Raw genomic sequence first — 21,825 nt, 5'->3', positions numbered from 1 at the left:
TAAAATTTAACTGAACAATGACCATTCTACCCTTAAGTGAAAAATATATTTAAGCTTGTTTGGACATAAAAATGCCCTTGCAGTTTTTTCACTCGTCAAGTAGTAGTACTAACTTGGGCATGGCGATACTTACAATAGTCTTGAAATGAGTGGTCTTGGGATGTCTCTTTATCATGATACCCATAACTCAGCATCGTGATATTACTATAGTTGGTATTGATTTTCTTCATTTCAGCACTGTTAGGGGTATCACGACTTTCTTGCTTCGATGTCACAATACCCCATTCTAAGTAATGCTTTCTTCACGTTTGGGCCACCATCGACTCCCTACAATACTCAATAAACTTGTTAGGTTCCCCATGACATGATTGGCCAACTTGTGTCTGAAAAATGGCTTAAACCTAATAAAAAAATTATTAACAAAAAAATAAAAATTGAAAAAAAAACATATAAAAGAAACTTAAATTGCTTGAGAATAAGCTCCTTAAGTGTAGTGGAGAGCTTAATTTGATGTATCAAATTATAAAAGATCAACTCATCTGCCACTATTATGATAAAGGTGATGATGCATAGTCTAATGTCATGTTGAGAGTGCTTCAGAGGGTTGTCAGAACCCAGTCTGGATCAATTGGTCACAAATTAGTCACTGAGAAGCTCCATGCTAATGGAGTTAAATTGTTTAATGGCGTGGCTAGAACAACCCCAACTGTAGTCGACGTAACAGCTCGGTTTTGGCTAAATCAAAATAGTGGTTTTAGAACCACAAATCTTGGATTGTAAAACTATTTTAATATTATTTTTGGTGTTTACAGCATGTGATTATATATGTTTGAAAGTTTCGTGAAAAAAATTTATTGTTTTGATGCTTAATTTGAGAAAAAGACTAAATCGCGTAAAATGGAAAAATAACATGCTATAAGTTAAAAGTGTGTATTTGCTATGGTTTATTAAACCAAAGGTCCTTATGATGTTATTATGCCATTGATAAGATTAATGGACATTAATGGTCTTACACTTGATGATTAAATGGTTTAATAATCAAGGGTAAAATGGTAAACTATGTATTAACGTATAATAAATAAAACAAAAATATTTTTTAAGCTTATTTTCTCATCATTCTCAACGAAAATCAAAAGAAGAAAGGCCATTGTTGTTCTTGATTAAGGTATGTTTTGAGCTCGGTTTTTAATGATTTCTATGTTTTTCTGATCGTTGCAACTAGTACTAGCTAGCCTGTATCTTCAAATTTAAAACTGTTAAAGCATATGTGTTCTTTGATGTTTAATGGTTAAATATGAATATTTGTTGTTAGATTTTCATATTTTGTAAAGTGATTTTTGACAAAAATACTTATTAAGGATTAAATTGAGAAATGTGTAAATTGAGTGGTTGAAATGTGAAATAAATGCAAGTTTTAGGCTGCTAGAGACCTCTAATAAATTTAGCTAAGCATGGGTGTATTGAAATTTTGTGAAATTTGTGATTTTGTGAAATAGGAACTAAATTGAACAAATGTGAAACTTTAGGGGCTGAAGTGCAAAAATTTCCAAATAGGTATTTTTTAATGAAATTGAATGAATAGGTGATTAAATGAGCTAAATTTGAATTCATATAGATCAAGAAAGAAGAAATTAGATTTAGATTGGGGGAAATCAAAAATTGACGAGTAGTCGATTCAATCTGTTCATCGTATATACGAGGTAAGTTCATATGCAAATTAATACCTTTAAATTGATTTATATATGTTTATTTGTTATTGAATTCCTTTGTTTGCTGAATATTTGAATACGAGAAAGTATCAACAGAATTATGACGTCTGAAAGCCCCGTACGAACCATAGGAATAGTATAGGATACGTATGTCATAACATTAGGATTCTGAGGTGTGATTTTTTGTAAGACCATGTCTGGGACATTGGCATCGTATATGATTTCGTGTAAGACTCTGTCTGGAATAGTGGCATCGATATATTATAACATGTAAGACCATATCTGGGATATGGCATTGTACGAGCTTTATGTACTATTCGAGTATCCTTATCAATTCCAAACAGTTCAACAGGAAATGTTGAGAAGTGGATGAATATGAGAATGAGTAATCAATTCAGGTATGTATGATGTTATATGAAAATTGAAAGGTTAAGGTAAGTGATGCTTATGAATCATTAACAAGTGAGTTAGATGAGGAATGTGATAATTATACATGTGATTAGCCATGATTTTTCATTGATGAGTTGGTTATATTTACTTCATGTGTTATAAGTTTATTTGCTTATTACTTACTAAGATTTCAAAGCTTACTCTGTGTGTCTTTTCATTGTTTTATAGATTTTGAAAGCTAGCTCGAGTTCGGGGATTGTCTAGGAACATCATCACACTATCAATCGCTATTTCATGGTTCGTTTTGATATCTATATTTGTAGCCTTGCGAAAATGGCTTGATAATGATGTTAATGTTTTTGTTTAATAGGCCATATAATTAGTTCATTTTGGAAATATGTTATATGGTATATCTTGTGTGATAATAAGGAGTCCAAATATGTTTGCAGATTTTGCTTCTTAATGTTCGGATATGGTTATTAAGTTATGCTTGAGTGTGTTCAAATGCTTGTTTATAATTGTCTTAATGGCGACTGAATAGGGTTGCTCAATTGTTCTATAAATGTGTTTCAAAGGTATTAAAGTATGGTTGTTTTGCATATTACAATGATATCCAAATGTGGTTGTTTTTACATGTTATAATGTTGTCCAAATGTGGTTGCTTTGCATGTATAAATGTTGTCCATTTTTTGTAGAAATCTATGTTGTCGGAATGTTATTAATGCTGTCCAAATTAGTGCTTAAATGCTGTCCATTTTTGGAACAAGTCAATGCTGTCCAAATGTTTTAACTGCTGTCCAAATATTTATGAATTAATGATGTATGAATGTTGCAAATCAAAGCTGCTCAAAATAGGACATGTTTCCTATGATTACCTAGTGTAAATGATTGTTAATGACTTAAGTTTTGATGTGTAAAAATTTCCTTGTAAGTTGTTTTGTAAATGATGAAAATTTTATTTGATCATTAGGTGAGATAAATTATTTGGGTATAGTATTTGGTTCATTTTGAGAAGCATGAAATTTTGATAATTGGTAATGTATAAAGATTATATTTAACCATCTGTTAATGTTTGCTAATGAATCATATTTGGTTAACTAATAAATGATATAATATAATTGGTTTTAACTTGTTATGTGAAAATGCATTGGTATATAAAATGGTTCGTATAATAATTAGTTATTGTAATAGATGTATACTAAAGAATGGGGTGATATATGTGATTGTTATATGGAATAAAATTTGTTTGGTTTAAATTGGATAGCCAAATACCAAGAATGTAATGTTTATATGGTTCAAAAATTTCAATTGAATGGAGTATATTGAGTTGATAGAAATTGAAGCATGGTTCGTATTTGTGATATGATTAATAAGGCATGTTTGAATTAATTGGTTATGTGCTTTATATATATATGAATTTAACATATATGAATGAGTGAATAGTTACTATCTGAATTTGATAACTATTGTAAAGAAGTCATTATAATTTCGTGCATGAATTTTAATAAATGATCGTGATAAACTATGTCTTATTCGGTAATACCTCGTAACCCTAATTCGATGACCGATATGGGTTTAGGGTGTTACATTTGATTGGTATTAGAGCTACGATTTAGTCGGTTCTCGGACTAACGTAGCGTGTGTGAGTCTAGCTATACATGTCATATATATAAACTGTGATGGTGTGATGATTCCTGACAATTAAAATGTGTTTTTGTATAGTAAATGGATCTCGATCGAGCTGTAGCTAATGATGTGGAAAGTAATGCGCCAGCTCCTACTCAGGGAGCAGTGTGGGCTGATTCTAGGCCGATTATGAGTAGCCACGAGGGAGAGGCTAAACAAGCCATCTTCTAGATGATGAACGAATGGTTCACACAGTATATCCAGAGAAATCTGGCTACTCAACAACCTCCACCCCTGCCTAACTTTCCCCAAATACCTGTGATGCCTCAAGTTATCGATCTGATACGATTGAATAAGCCTCTAGTTGATAAAATTAGAAAATATGGGGCCGAAGAGTTTAGAGCTACTGTCGATGATGATGCTGAACAAGCTGAATTTTGGCTTGATAATACCATCCGGGTGTTCGATGAATTATCTTGTACTCCTGATGATGTATCAAATGTGCTGTATCTTTGTTAAGGGACACTGCATATCACTGGTGGAATACACTAGTATCAGTGGTTCCAAAAGAATGAGTTACTTGAGAGTTCTTTCAGACTGAATTCTGAAAGAAATATATTAGTCAGAGATTCATAGATAAAAAACGTAAAGAATTCCTCGAGTTAAAACAGGGTCGCATGATAGTGACAGAATATGAGCAGGAATTTGTGAGACTCAGCAGATATGCCCGGGAATGTGTTTCAACTGAAGTTATAATGTGTAAAAGATTTGAAAACGGTTTGAATGAAGATATTAAGCTGTTAGTCAAGATTCTGGAAATAAAAAAGTTTGTGGTGCTCTTCGAGTGAGCATGCAAAGATGAAGAACTTGGGAAAGAGAAAAGAAAAGCTGACTTTGAACCTAGAGATTCGCAAAAAAAATCATCGAGTAAGTCATTTCAGTCAGCATTAAAGAAGTTCCGAGATAATTTTATTAGTTCAAAGGCTACTGTGGATTATTCTAGAAGAGACCGAGATAGACCACCTGTAAGTTGGAAAGTTAGTTCAATAGCTAGTGCTGGAAATGTCAGATCAAATCAACCTGAGTGCAAACATTGTGGTAAACGGCTTCCCGGCAATTGTAGATTGAATAATCAGGCTTGTTTCAAATGTGGATCATTAGATCATTTCATTTGTGAATGTCTTGAGTCGGTCGAGCAAGATAAAGTGTAGAATATGAGGCCGAGTAACACTACAACTAGAGGTAGACCACCCAGAATCACGGGTAATGTGAGTGGTAATCAGCGGGGAATTAAAGACACTGTTGTTAGATCTGAAGCCCAGGCACCTGCCATAGCTTATACTATTCGCGCTAGCGAAGAAGCTTCGTCTCCAGATGTTATTACCGGTACTTTCACTCTCTATGATACAACTGTGATTGCATTAATAGATCCAGGATCAGCTCATTCTTATGTGTGTGAGACTTTATTATCTAGTAAGACTTTGCCTGTAGAGTCTATTGAATTTGTGATTAGAGTATCGAACCCTTTAGGCATGTGTGTTTTGGTTGATAAAGTATGCAAGAACTGTCCGTTGATGACTCGAGATTTCTATTTTCGGCCGATCTAATGTTATTGCCATTTGACAAATTCGATATAAATTTTGGGTATGGATTGGCGCACGTTGCATGATGTGATTGTGAACTGCAAACGGAAGACGATCGATGTGAGATGTCAGAATAATGAAATTATCTGGATTGAGTCAGATGATTTGAATGGTTTATCGACATTGATTTCTTCAATGTTAGCTCGAAAATATGTGAGAAAGGGCTATGAAGCTTCCTTTGCCTATGTACTCGACTCTAAAGTGATCAAAAAGAAGATTGAGTCAGTACCAGTTGTGTGTGAATACCCGAATGTGTTTCTTGAAGAGTTATCGAGTTTCCCACCGATCAAAGAAGTTGAATTTGGTATTGAATTAGTGCTGGGAACAACTCCAATATCGATAGATTCGTACAGAATGGCACCGACTGAATTAAAAGAGTTGAAAGCTTAGTTGCAAGAGTTGACAGATAGAGGTATCGCACAACTGAGTTTTTCTCCCTGGGGTGCTCCGGTATTATTTGTGAAGAAGAAAGACGGAACTATGAGAATGTGTATTGATTATAGACAGCTCAATAGAGTGACAATCAAGAATAAATATCCTCTGTCACGAATAGACGATTTTTTTGATCAGCTGAAAGGGGCTATGGTGTTTTCTAAGATAGATTTGAGATCGGGTTATTATCAGCTACGAGTTAAAGACTCAGATGTGCCAAAAACTACTTTCCGAACGAGGTACGAGCATTATGAATTTCTAGTTATGCCTTTCGAACTAACGAATTCACCTGCTATTTTTATGGACCTAATGAATCGGATCTTCTGAACGTTTTTCGATAGATTTGTTGTTGTGTTTATAGATGACATATTGATCTATTCCCGTGATGAATCTGAGCATGCTGAACATCTGAGAATAGTGCTACAGACTTTGTAAGATAAACAGCTATTTGCAAAGTTCAGTAAATGTGAGTTCTGGTTACGAGAAGTTGGGTTTCTGGGGCATATTGTGTCAGCATCGGGTATTTGAGTTGATCCTAGTAAGATTTTGGTAATATTGGATTGGAAGCCTCCGAAAAATGTATCCAAAGTCTTAAGTTTTCTGGGACACGTCGGTTATTATAGACGATTCGTAAAAAGTTTCTCAATGATTGCAACTCCGTTGATGAGACTGCTTCAAAAAGATGTTGAGTTCGAGTGGTCAGACAAGTGCCAGAAAAGTTTTGATCAGCTGAAAGCTCTATTGATTAAAGCTCCAGTGTTAGTAAAGCCAGAATCTGGTAAAGAATTTGTAATCTATAGTGATGCATCGTTGAATGGTTTAGGTTGTGTTTTGATGTAGGAAGGCAAAGTCATTATATGCATGAAAAGAATTTGTAATCTGAATTCCTCGAGACAATTAAAGCTGCATGAAAAGAATTACCTGATGCACGTTTTGGAGTTAACAGCTATCGTGTTCGCATTAAAGATTTGGCGTCATTATATGCTCGGTGAGAAATGTCATGTTTATTCTGATCACAAGAGCTTAAAATATTTGATGACTTACAAAGATCTAAATCTACGATAGTGAAGATGGTTGGAATTGTTAAAAGATTACGAGCTAGTGATTGACTACCATCCGGGAAAGGCCAATGTTGTTGCTGATGCTTTAAGTCAGAAATCCTTGTTTGCTTTGCGTGCAATGAATACTCAGTTGGCTCTATCTGATGACGGTGCGATTGTAGCTGAGATGAAAGCGAGACCGTTGTTTCTACAGTAGATTTGTGAAGTTCAAAAAGTGGATAAAGAAATATTAGCAAAACGAGCTCAATGTCATTCGAACCCTGATTTAGAGTTTCAAGTTGATGCTGATGATTGTTTGAGATTAAGAGGCCAGATATGTGTTTCAAGAAATTCGGAGTTGACTCAGATGATTTTAAATGAAACACATAGTAGTCGTTTGTCTGTTCATTCGAGAAGCACAAAAATGTATAATAATTTGAAATAGCTTTATTGGTGGTCTGGTATGAAACATGACATCTCAGAGTTCGTTTCTAAATGTTTGATCTGTCAACAAGTTAAAGTTTAGCATCAGGTATCGTATGGTTTATTGCAGCCGATTATGATTCCTGAGTGAAAATGGGATAGGGTGACTATGGATTTTGTATCGGGTTGCCCCTATCTCCGAGAAAGAAAGATGTGATCTGGGTTATAGTTGACAGATTGACAAAATCAGTTCATTTCATTCCAGTACGAATGGACTATTCGCTTGATAAGTTAGCTTAGTTGTATATTTCTGAGGTTGTGAGATTACACGGAGTACCTATTTCTATTGTTTCGGATAGAGATCCGAGGTTAACATCGCGGTTTTAGAAGAAACTGCAAGATGCACTAAGTACAAAGCTACACTTCAGTACCATTTTTCATCCATAGACGGATGGTGTAACGCCCCAAAAATCTAAGTCTTTAATTTTTGCATGTTTTGACACAACTGCTTGTTTGCTTCAGTGGTTAAGTGATTTGGGTGTGTTTGGGAGTGTTTGAGAAGCCTGGGTTCAACTCTTGGCTTTTGCAGAATTTTTAGTTTTGCCCTTGTATGAAACTGGTCATTGGCTTATAGACCTTATAAATAATAGTGCTGGTTTTATGACACAAAAAGAGCCTGTGGTTTAGTGGCAAGGTGGCATGTTGTGTAATTGTGAGGTCTGAGGTTCAAGTCCTGGGTTGTGCAATGGAGTATTTTATTTTGCTGCTTGAGCTGTGTAGGTAGTGGAGTTGGACTGAAACACAACTAAGGGGAGTTTGAATAGGATTTGAATGGAGTTGTTGATGGAGTAAATCAAGGAGGGATAAGGGGAGAGATATTACGAGAAAATCAAGGAATTTTTTAGGAGGCGGATTGTGTGCCGTTTGGGTTAATTCAAGCCTTAAGAATTCGGCTAGGGGGAAAAGGTTGTTGTTTTCGTCATTTGGAAGAGCTTTTTGGGGTAGTATCTACGAATTTGGTCTCTAGGTACTAAAGATATTTTGTTTTAGGTGCCAAATTTTTCCAAGTTTTGGGAAGTACCTCTCGGGTTTGTCCTTTTCTACTCTTTTCTTTCCTCTTCCCCCTCTCCTCTTATTGTCGAATACGTCATATACCTATAATCTATATATTGCTTTCGAAATAGGCTTAAACCCTAACTAAATTACACAACAATTAACAATGTACCAAACGCATCACACGTATATTTATATCATGACCAAAATTTGCATAAACATAGGCATCATATCTAGCCATTTTTGCATAGCTTACCATTTACAAATTCAAAACTAACCCAAACACAAGCTAGCCTATACATGCCATGAGAGTAAAGTTCAACTTTTAAAAATACCAAAATAGCGATCGATAGTATGAATGATTACATTGAAGATCCCCGAGCTCGTAACTTGACTCCAAAATCTATAAAACAACGAATAAACAGACGCACAGTAAGCTTGAATAGCTTAGTAAGTCATAAGCAAATAAATCATTAAAAAAATTATAATATAATTTAACTAAGCTGAATCAAGCAACCCTTATTCACATATACATTTATCATAGTATCCAATTCATATAACTTCACAAGAATATATTAGCAATTAAACATCACTTGGCCGAATGCACATATACTCATAAGCACACATAACTCTCACTTTTAAAATATCACAAATACCTTATTTGGCTGGATATGCGCATTATTATTCTCTATATAACATACATAATTTATATCATCATTTCAAATACTAAACTTACCTTATTTTCATTAACATTGAACTTAGCACTTACCTGACCTTTTTAGCTCGATTTTACATTCAATCACAACATAATAATGCCCATTGAACCAATCGGAACTGAATAGGATGCTCGAATAATCATGTTTATCGTACAATACCAGCATCCCACACGTGGTCTTACCATAATCACATAGCGATGTCGCTGTCCCATACAGGGTCTTACTCGCAATTCTAAATTGATGCCACTATCCCACACAGGGTCTTACACAATTACACTTATCAAATTTCCTTTGGTTCACTCAGGACTTTCGTACGTCGTATTTTGATCAAATCCAAATTATACACATTGTTTCTATATACATATACTTTTGGGTATCCCATATAAATACACATAAATTTAATTCAGCATTTAAAATTCACAAATATTGAAATTTAACAACTTTTATGTGGTTATAGACTTACCTCGGACGAAGACAAACGAACCAGGACGACTATTCAACAACTTTAGATTTTCCCCGATCCAATTCTGTTTTCCCCTTTTCTTGATCTAAATCAGTAACATTTAAACTTATTTAATTACATATTCAATTAAATTCATCCAAAAACACATATATAGGAAAATTACACTTTTGCCCCTAACATTTCACACTTTCAAAAATTAGTCCCTATTTCACAAAATACAAAATAAACAAAATTTCATTACACTATACTTGGACGAATATTCACTAAGCTTATATAACTCCTCAAACTTCATTTATTTCAAATTTTAGTCCGTCAATTTATTATTTTCATAATTTAGCCCAAATTACTCAAATTCACCAAAATTTGAAATCCAAAACATATTAATCTAACAACATATATTTATTTTCTATCACCAAACACAAGATTCATCAAGCTTTCAACAATGAGAAAACAGAAAATCATCATCAAATTCAAAAATTGAAACATAGGCTTGCTAGTTTACATAGCAACGATCTCAAAAACGTAAAAATCATCAAAAACCGAGCTAAATACATACCATAATTGAACTTAGACAAGGCCGAACCTAATAACTCTCTTTTCTTTTCTTTTCTCTTTCTTTCAACATTCGGCTAAGATGAACACAATTGCATGGCTATTTTATGTTTGTTTTTATTTAATTACATATTATTATACTTTTTACCATTTTAACATTGTTAACATAATATAAAATTTCACCTAACCTTGTCCAATATTGTCCACCACTAATATAAATGGTATAATTGGCATGCAAGTGCCCCACATTTTCATTTAATAGCCATTAAACACCTTTAACAATTAGAAAGCCATATTTACATTTCATGTGATTTAGTCCTTTTATTAAATCGGGATCCAAACGATGAAATTTTTAAACAAAAATTTAGCACACATAAATTCACACATAATAAACACAAAAAATAATTTTTAAATTATTTTTCTGACTCAGATTCGTGGTCTCGAAACCACCGTTCCAAATAGGGTCAAAATCGGGCTATTACAACTCTTCCCCCTTAGGGATTTTCGTCCCCGAAAATCTTACCGGTGAATAAGTTCGGATAAAGTTCTTTCATTGCATCCTCTGACTCCCAAGTTGGTTCTTCAACTCCATGTTTATGCCACAGTACTTTCACTAACGGAATTTTCTTATTTCGCAATTCTTTAACTTCGTGAGTCAAAGTACGAATCGATTCTTCCTCATATGTCATATCAGACTTAACCTCAATCTCTAACGGATTAATTATATACAAGGGACTGGATCTGTACCATTGATGCATCGAAACATGGAATACGTTATGGACCTTTTCTAACTTAGGTGGCAACAACAATCGGTACGTAACCGACCCAATACGCTCAACAATCTCGTACGGTCCAATAAATCTTGGACTTAACTTGCCTTTACGACCGAATCTAAGTATTTTCTTCCTTGGCGAGACTTTCAAAAATACTTTATCCTTGATCTGAATATATCTTTTCATTTCAAGTCCGCATATGATTTCTGACGATCTGATGCTATTTTCAAACTTTCGCGGATTACTTTAACTTTCTGTTTAGTCTCTCTGATTAAATCAACCCCGTGTATTTTATTTTCACTGAGCTCAGTCCAGTATAATGGTGTACAACATTTACGACTGTACAGAGACTCGTAAGGTGCCATTTTGATACTTGATTGAAAGCTATTATTGTATGCAAATTCAATCAAAGGCAGGTATCGTTCCCACAAACCTTCAAACTCGAGAATGCAACATCTCAACATATCCTCAAGTATTTGAATGATTTGCTCAGACTGACCATCAGTCTGGGGATGGAAAGCAGTGCTAAAATGCAATTTGGTACCTTATGCATCTTGCAGTTTCTTCCAAAATTGCAATGTAAACCTCGGAACTCTATCCGAAACAAAAGAAGTAGATATATCAAGTGAATAATCCATACTGACCGGAAAAAAGTGAGCAGATTTAGTCAATCTATCCACAATAACCAAGATCACATCTTTCTTATTCGGTGTCAGCGGTAAATCAGATACAAAATCCATTGTGACTCTGTCCCATTTCCACTCCGGTATCATGATTGGTTGAAGCAATCCAAAAGGTACTTGATGCTCGACTTTTACTTGCTGACAAACTAAACATTTTGAAACAAATTCAGAAATGTCTCTTTTCATACTGTGCCACCAATAGTACTATTTCACGTCATTATACATCTTCATGCTACCCGGGTGAACAGATAATCGACTATTATGAGCTTTGTTCACAATTATCTGAATCAACTCTGGATTTCTCGGAACACATATTCGATTTTTGAATCTCAGAAATCCCTCAGCATCAATTAGAAATTCTGAATCGACAATCGAATCACATTGAGTCCTCTTTGCTATTAAATCATTATCAACTTTCTAAGCTTCACAAATTTGCTGGATAAATAACCGTCTTGCTTTTAACTTGGCTATTATCGCACCATCATCTGACATAGCCATATGCGCATTCATTGCACACAAAGCAAACAGTGATTTTCGGCTTAAAGCATCAGCAACAACATTAGCCTTTCCCAAATGATAGTCAATAACAATCTCGTAATCTTTTAACAACTCTAACCATCGGTGTCGTCTCAAATTCAAATCTTTCTGAGTCATCAAATACTTCAGGCTTTTGTGGTCAAAATAAACATGACATTTTTCACCGAACAAATAGTGGCGCCATATTTTCAATGCAAACACAATAGCTTCCAAGTCCAGATCGTACGTCGGATAGTTCTTTTCGTGTGGCTTTAACTGTATCGAGGCATAAGCTACAACTTTGCCTTCCTGCATCAAAACACAACCCAAACCACTCAAAGATGCATCACTATAGATAACAAATTCTTTACTCGATTTTGGTTGAACTAGCATTGGAGCTTCAGTCAATGAGCTTTCAACTAATCAAAACTTATCTGGAACTTTTCTGACCACTCGAACTTAACATCTTTCTGTAATAGCTTCGTCATCAGGGTCACAATTATAGAGAACACTTTCACAAACCGTCTATAGTAACCAGCTAGTCCCAGAAAACTTTAGACTTCTGAAACATTTCTCAGAGGTTTCCAATCAAGGATAGCTGAAATCTTACTAGGATCAACCTGGATACCTGATGCTGATACAACATGTCCTAGAAAGCTAACTTCGCATAACCAAAACTCACATTTACTAAACTTTTCACACAACTGTTTATCTCACAAAGCCTGTAACACAAGTCGTAAATGTTCTTCATGTTAGATTTCATCACGAGAGTAGATCAAAATATCATCAATGAACACAACTACAAACCGATCTAAATACTGTTTGAAAATCTGGTTCATCAAATCCATAAAAATGGCAGGTGCATTAGTAAGTCCGAAAGGTATAACTAGAAACTCATAGTGCCCGTACCTCATTTTGAAAACAGTCTTTGGTACATCAGAGTCTTTAACTCGCAACTGATAGTAGCCAGATCTCAAATCTATCTTCGAGAACACTGTAGCCCCTTTCAACTAATCAAACAAGTCGTCTATCCGTGGAAATGGATATTTATTCCTTATGGTCACCTTGTTGAGTTATCGATAGTCGATGCACATGCACATAGAGTCATCTTTCTTTTTCACAAACAGAACTGGTGCTCCCCAAGGTGAGAAACTCGGTCTCGCAAAACCTTTATCTGCCAACTCTTGCTACTGAGCTATCGAAATTGGAGTCATCCCCGACACTAACTCAATCCTAAACTCTACCTCTCGAATCAGTGGCAAACCCGGCAATTCTTTAGGAAACACATCTGGATATTCGTACACAACTGGTACTGATTCAATCTTTTTTTCAGTCACTTTACTATCAAGTACATATGCAAAATAAGCTTCGCAACCCTTTCTCACATAATTCTGAGTTAACATCGAGGATATCACTGCCGGTAACCCATTCAGATCATTAGATTTAATCTGAATAATCTCATCATTCTGGCACCGCAAATCAATAGTCTTTCATTTATAGTTTACAACAGCATCGTGCATGGTTAACCAGTCCACACCAAGAATTATATCAAACCCATCGAATGGTAATAGTATCAAATCAGCTAGAAAACATGAATCTCGAAACATCAGCGAACAATTCTTGCACACTTTGTCAACCAAAACACACCGGCCCAGGGGGTTCGATACTTTAATTACAAACTCAGTAGTCTCAACAGGGAAAGTCTTATTGGATACTAAAGTTTCAAACACATATGAAAGAGTCGAACCAGGATCAATCAATGCAACTACACTAGTATCATAGAGAGTGAATGTATTGGTAATAACATTTGGAGATTAAGCCTCCTCTTGTGCGCGTATAGCATAGGCTCTGGCAGGTGTACGAGCCTCAGATCTGACTGTTGTATCCTTAGTTCCTCTCTGACTGCCACTCACATTACCCATATGTCTGGGTGGTCTACCTCTCACTAGCGCATTACTCTGTCTCGCACTCTGTACTATATTCTACTCAGCAACATCAAACACTTGCAGATGAAATGATCCATCAATCCACATTTGAAATAAGATCGATAACGTGGTTTACAGTATCCGAGATGTCGTCTACCATATTGCCTGCACTCGGGCCTAATTAACTGAACATTGCCAACACTAGCAATCAAAGTAGCTCATGAACTCACTGAAGGTCGGTCTTGATCACGTTTGGAGAAGCCCGAAGTAGCCTTAGATTGGCTAAAATCATCCAGGGATTTCTTTGAGGCTGACTGAAAGGTCTTACTTGATGATCTCTTACGAAAATCTCTAGATTAGAAATAAGCTTTTCTTTTCTCTTTCCCAAGCTCTTCGGCTTTGCAAGCTCGGTCGAAAGTACTACGAACTCTTTTATTTCAAGTATGCCCATAAGTAATTTAATATATTCATTCAGCCCGTCTTCGAATCTTTTAAACATAATTGCTTCAGTCGAAACACACTCTCGGGCATAACGGCTAAGTCTCATGAACTTTCGCCCATATTCTGTTACGGTCATACGACCCTGTTTCAACTGAAGGAATTTTTTACGTTTCTGGTCAATAAATCTCTGACTGATATATTTCTTGCGAAACTCTGTCTTAAAGAATTCCTAGGTCAACCGTTCTTTTGGAACTACCGATACTAGTGTATTCCACCAATTATATACGGTGTCTCGAAGTAATGATACAACACATTTAATACACTCATTAGGTGTACAAGATAATTCATCGAACACACGAATAGTATTGTCGAGCCAAAATTTAGCTCGCTCAGCATCATCATCAACTATGGCCCTAAACTCTTCAGCCCCGTATTTTCTAAATTTATCAACAGGAGGCTTATTTAATCTCATCAGGTCAATCATTTGAGGTACCACAGGTATTGGAGGTGGATTAGTCGGAGGTGGAGGTTGTTGTGCATCCGGATTAGTCCGGATATAATGAGTAAACCAATTGTTCATCATTTGGTAAAAGGCTTGTTTAGCGTCACCCTCTTGGGTACTCGAAGTCAGTCAAGAATCAACTGGCACTATCCCTTGGACGGGAGTAGGTGCTATACTCTCGACATCATCAACTACAACTCGATCGGGATCAGGATCCATTTACTATATGAAAACACATTTTCAAGGTCAAGAATCATCACACTATCGCAGCATAAAAAATCATGGGGTGTATAGCTAGACTCACAAGCGCTATGTTATTCCTAGAATCGACTAAACCATAGCTCTTATAACAATCAAATGTAACACCCATAACCCATATTCGTCGCTAGATTAGGGTTACAAGACATTATCGACCAAACAATCAACTCGAAAAAAAAACCTTTCAATTCAAATTATGCACAAATTTTAATAACTAAATCACAAGAAATTTTTAAATTCGAATAGTAACTAGCAGCCAATATTAATAGTCACATTCGCACAAATGGATCACTTAACTAACTAAAATCCAAGCATGCTTTATTACTTATAATACATAAACAATTCATGCTTTAAAAAAATATTTTAAACACATCAATACTATTTATTTAATCATCTACTTGACTCAACTAATATACATTATTTCACAAGTCAAATTCGACAACTTATATCCCTATATAAATCAATCTTAATAACATATAATCATAAGCGATGAATATTCATATACAAATCATTATCAATATTACACATAATTAAACAATTATCCACATGATTAAACTACCATTGTTAACAATCCACAACCAAAACATATCAATATTTAATCTAACTAACTCACAAAAACCAAATTCTACCCATATGTTATAAAGATATAATAATCATACATGTATACCATTTAATCTACTAACCAAACATATCTTACTATTATAAAACTTTATATCATAATACATATATATATAATAATCCCATTAGCTGAAACTTGTGGATAAATAATAAGGCATTTGAACACCTAAATAAACATCGATTATATATTACTTCCATATACTCAACTTACATCAACGCATTCATTATATAAATTTACCCATTTGCGCATAATTAAACCACAATTACCATATCAATTCATAACATTAAATAATATCAATATAAATTATTTACAAGCTTGTTACACGTACATATAAATTTAAGTTGAACCATACCACACAGCAAAATGGACAAAAATTATTCGAATACTTACAAGCATTTCTAAATGATCAAATTTCACTTGTAAAACTAACCAATTCATGCACTACCCACTTAACTATCCTTTACCATTTTTCTAAGTTTAATAGTCAAATTTAAACATGCCAACTTACAAGACTATATCATCATGCATATATCAAATACGTCATATACCTATAATATATATATTGCTTTCGAAATAGGCTTAAAATCTAACTAAATTACACAACCATTAACAATGTACCAAACGCATCACACGTATATTTATATCATGACTGAAATTTGCATAAACTTAGGCATCATATCTAGCCATTTTCGCATGGCTTACTATTTACAAATTCAAAAATAATCCAAACACAAGCTAGCCTATACATGCCATTAGAGTAAAGTTTAACTTTTAAAAATACCAAAATAGCGATCGATAGTATGACTGATTACACTGAAGATCCCCGAGCTCGTAACTTGACTCCAAAATCTATAAAACAACGAATAAACAGACGCACGGTAAGCTTGAATAGTTTAGTAAGTCATAAAAAATAAATCGTTAAAAAACATTTATAATATAATTTAACTAAGTCGAATCAAGAAACCCTTATTCACATATACATTTATCATAGTATCCAATTCATATAACTTCACAAAAATTTATTAGCAATTAAACATCACTTGGCCGAATGCACATATACTCATAAGCACACATAACTCTCACTTTTAAAATATCACAAATACCTTATTTGGCTGAATATGAGCATTCATGTAAATACATATTATTCTCCATATAACATACATAATTTATATCATCATTTCAAATACTAAGCCTACCTTATTTTCATTAACATTGAACTTAACACTTACCTGACCTTTTTAGCTCGATTCCACATTCAATCACAACATAATAATGCCCATTGAACCAATCGAAACTGAATAGTATGCTCGAATAATCATGTTTATCGTACAATACCAACGTCCCACATGTGGTATTACATGTAATCACATAGCGATGCCGCTGTCCCATACAAGGTCTTACTCGTAATTATAAATTGATGCCATTGTCTCACACAGGTTCTTACACAATAACACTTATCGAAATTCCTTTGGTTCACTCAAGACTTTCGTACGTCGTATTTCGATCAAATCCAAATTATACACATTGTTTCTATATACATATACTTTTGGCTATCCCATATAAATACACATAAATTCAATTTAGCATTTAAAATTCACAAATATTTAAATTTAACAACTTTTATGTGTTTATAGACTTACCTCGGACGAAGATGAATGAACCAAGACGACTATTCAACAACTTTAGATTTCCCCTGATCCAATTCTATTTTCCCCTTTTCTTGATCTAAATTAGTAACATTTAAACTTATTTAATCACATATTCAATTAAATTCATCCAAAAAAACATATATAGGCAAATTACACTTTTTCCCCTAACATTTCATATTTTCACAAATTAGTCCCTATTTCACAAAATATAAAATAAAAAAATTTCATCACACCATAATTGGCTGAATATTCACTAAGCTTATATAAGTCCTCACATTTCATTTATTTTAAATTTTAGTCCCTCAATTTATTATTTTCACAATTTAGCCCAAATTACTCAAATTCACCAAAAATTCAAATACAAAACATATTAATCTAACAACATATATTGTGACAGCCCAAAATTGACCCTAGTCGGGAAGTGGTTTCGGGACCACAAAACCGAGTCATAAAAATAATTGATTTCCATATTCTATGCTTATTATGTGTGTACATGAGTATGTGGAAGTTTCATTCTCCAATTTTGCCAATTGCATGAGAAATTATTAAATAGGGATTGATATGAGACATGGTGAAAATATGGTAGGCTAATTTAAAATGGTCTATTAATGCATGTTGTGAAAATGATGGGTTTGCATGTCAAATTACCCAAAATTTGAGCTAGTGGTTGGCCATGCTATGGGTGGAAACATGTTGGGAACATGTTGGCCTAGTGAGGTATGTAGGAAAAAAATAAAATAAGGGGCATGGGCATAAAATAATGAAAAGGAGTATGATGAATACAAAAAAAATGTGTGTAGTTGTTTCCCCCCCCATTGCCGTGAGCTAAAGAAAAGAAAGGAGAAAATTTTTGTTCATCGTTTCTCATCTTCATTTAGCCGAAACTAGAAAGAAAAAAACAAAGAAAAAAAATGCTCATCCTTTGGTTCATCCTTGGCCAAAAATTTTAAGGAGGAAGGAAGAAGAAAGGTTGAAAAGGTTCGGCCATGCATGTAGCTAGGCTAAGGTATGTTTGATGATGTTCCATGAGATGCATGCATGTTTTAGTTGTTAGCTTGAGTTCTACCTAGCCCATGGTCTAAATCTTGCTATGTGATGGAAATGACACTCGGCAATGGATGCATCATTCTTGGTTGATGTTTGATGTTGTGGTGATGAGACATGAGGATGAGTTAAGATTCGGCCTAGGTGGAGTTTGTGTTAATGCCATTGCATGCTAAATATGAAGCTTGTTAATGATGCATGTGATGGTGGCTTGATGATTCTTGAACCTCCTTTTTAGCATTTTTGAGTGAGCACATATGTGCATTGGTTGCTAAATGGAGAAGAATCGGCTAGCAAGTTGTGTGCTAAGGCCGAATATAACTTTTGCATGTTAATGAGCAATGCATGTGTTAAATTGATGGAAAGGGAGAGGATGCTTTACTAGTGTGTATATGTGTGTATTAGCCAAGTTTTGAACTTGAAACAAAAGGGTGTTTAGTCAATACAAGTGACCATACTTGTAGAATGTATTAAGTATTGAAATCGGCCCCAAAATAGACATGCATATTCGGCCAAGGGGGAAAAATTAGCTAAAATATTGAGTTTGATTCATGATTCCGTACATATGTGACTTTAATATCTAATGTATAAATATGGGCTAAGTGCCTTGTGTTCCTCTTTTCGATGCTCAAATGATTAAATCAATTTATTTGTTTAATTAAGCTCAAGAGCAAAGGGGAACTAAATCCGATAAAGGGAAGGAAAAAGTGGTCGAATAGCTATCGGAATCGTTCGACAACACCCGAGGTAAGTTCTTGAGTAAGAGAGCTTAAATTATGATGTGATTAGATCATGTTTTAAGAAAATTAAAATCATGCTCTTTGTGTGGCTATTGAGCCGAATTTGCAAGAATGATAAATGTCTTGTGTTTGAGTTTTGCTAACGAAAATGAAATACGAATGGGCCATGATTTATTGTTAAATGTGCATGGTTATTTGAATGATGTCCGGGCTAAGTCCCGAAGGCTTGTGCTAAGTGACAATATCCGGACTAAGATCCGAAGGCATTTGTGCGAGATACTAATTCCGGGCTAAGCCCGAAGGCATTTGTGCGAGATACTAATTCCGGGCTATGCCCGAAGGCATTTGTGCGAGATACTAATTTCGGGCTAAGCCCGAAGGCATTTGTGCGAGTTACTAAATCCGGGTTAAGTCCCGAAGGCATTTGTGCGAATTACTATAACCGGGCTATGTCCCGAAGGCATTTGAACGAGGAGCTATATCCGGTTAAATTCCGAAGGTACGTGATTTGGGAATGAATGAACTTGCTGTAAAATTCCAGTTAATACTCTCGAAACATCCCAACATTGAGGTATGTTTCGTATGTGCTTGAATTTAGTTGAGCCCTTACAAATAAGTATTCGCTCAGTTGATAAACGAGCTACCGGCCTTTGGCTGAGTTGATCTTTTGTGTATGTACATAAGGGTTGATAATGTGAAGCAAGTACGATATCGTAAATTTGTGCATATGAAATTATCCGTTTAGCTATATGAATGCTATACTTTTGTTGTGCTGGAATTCCTTGCTCAAAACTTACTAAGCATAAATTGCTTACTCTGTTTCATTGCTCCTCTGTTTTATAGATTTGGTTCTCCAGCTATCGGACTCGGGATCTTGAGGTCAAAGTCGCCCACACTATCAAAGCCCCCTTTTGGTACAATTTTGGTTGAACTTCGAAATGGCATGTATAGGACTACCCGTTTGTTATGGGTCGTGGACCCTTTGGACTTGTATAATTTTGGATAGCCATGCGAAAATGGCTTATATGTGTTTGAGTATAATGTTATAATCATTCGGTGTGGATATGCTTGACAAGGATTAGCCATAGGAATGGTTAATCACTATCATAAATTGTGCTATTTATGCAAAAAGGGCTAGTTGAATCATGCAAATCATGAAATAGGTAAAGTCTACCTTAAAGGCAGATGCTGACAGCAGCAGTGATGTAGATTTGGAAAATCACTAAAAATAGTAGGAAGGGAATTAAATAGTGAATAAATTATGTAAACAAACCTTGATGAATCTACTTTCATAGGAAAGTAACGAAACAATCATACGGACAGTATGTTAAGAGATATTCAGGTTCTCGTGAGACAGGGCCAGAACGGTTTCTGGATTTCCTGTTCCGACTTTGGAAATTTATTATAAATTAACCAGAGATAATTAGGAGTCATACCATAAATGGATAGATTCCTCTCTGAGTCTAGTTTCTATAGAAACAAACGGCATCAGTATTGAAGCCCTGTACAGGGAGATATCCAAGTCGTAATACACAAAGGTCAGGGTAGTCGATCCCTGTAACATGGGAGACTTTGACTAATAAACTGTACTAATTGGCCAAACCAAAAATTCTAGAAAACAATATGTAGATTGGTATATGAGTCTAGTTTCAGGGAAAATTTACGGAACTGGATTCCGAGTTGTGAAACTCAAGATATGATTTTTAAAGCGACTAGTACGCAGATTGGCAGTGTCTGGGAAATTTTTTTATAAGGGGCTTAAAGTCTGTTAACACCTCGTGTTCGACTCCGGTGTCGGTCTCGGGTTCGGGGTGTTACATTTGATTGGTATCAGAGCTATGGTTTAGTCGATTCTAGGACTACCGTAATGCGTTGGGTCTAGCTATACATGCCATTTTATGTGATTACTTGATAGTGTGGTGATTTCTGACAATTGTAAATGTGTTTATTTATAGTAATGGATCCTGATCCCGACCGAGAGGTAGCTGATGATCTTGAGAGTGTAGCGCTTGCTCCCGCACAAGGGACAGCGCCAGCGGACTCTCAACCTAATGCTAGTAACCCGAATGAGGAAGATAGACAAGCTTTCTATAGCGTGATGAATGATTGGTTCAACCAATACATTCGAACTAATACGGCTGTTCCACAACCTCCATTCCCGACTAATACCACCCCCGCACCTACAATACCTCCGGTAACTGACCAAATAAGGTCAAATAAGCCCCCAGTTGACAGAATCCAAAAACATGGGGCTACTAAATTTAAGGCTACGGATAGCGACGATGCCGAGCAAGCTGAATTTTGGTTGGACAACACTATCCGGGTACTCGATGAGCTATCTTGTACACCCGATGAATGCCTAAAGTGTACTATCTCCTTGCTACGCATTTCTGCCTACTATTGGTGGAGTACTCTGACTTCAGTTGTGCCCCGAGAGCAAGTAACTTGGGAGTTTTTCCAAACTGAGTTTCGGAAAAAGTATATCAGTCAGAGATTTGTTGATCAAAAACGGAAGGAATTTCTTGAGCTTAAGCAAGGTTCCATGCCGGTTACTGATTACGAGCGAAAATTTGTTAGACTTAGCAAATACGCTCGGGAATGTGTTTCGTTCGAGGCTATCATGTGTAA

This window comes from Gossypium hirsutum, chromosome D05 (assembly GCF_007990345.1).
Source record: "Gossypium hirsutum isolate 1008001.06 chromosome D05, Gossypium_hirsutum_v2.1, whole genome shotgun sequence".
Classification (NCBI taxonomy): domain Eukaryota; kingdom Viridiplantae; phylum Streptophyta; class Magnoliopsida; order Malvales; family Malvaceae; genus Gossypium; species Gossypium hirsutum.
Note: the sequence above shows the minus strand (reverse complement) of the source record.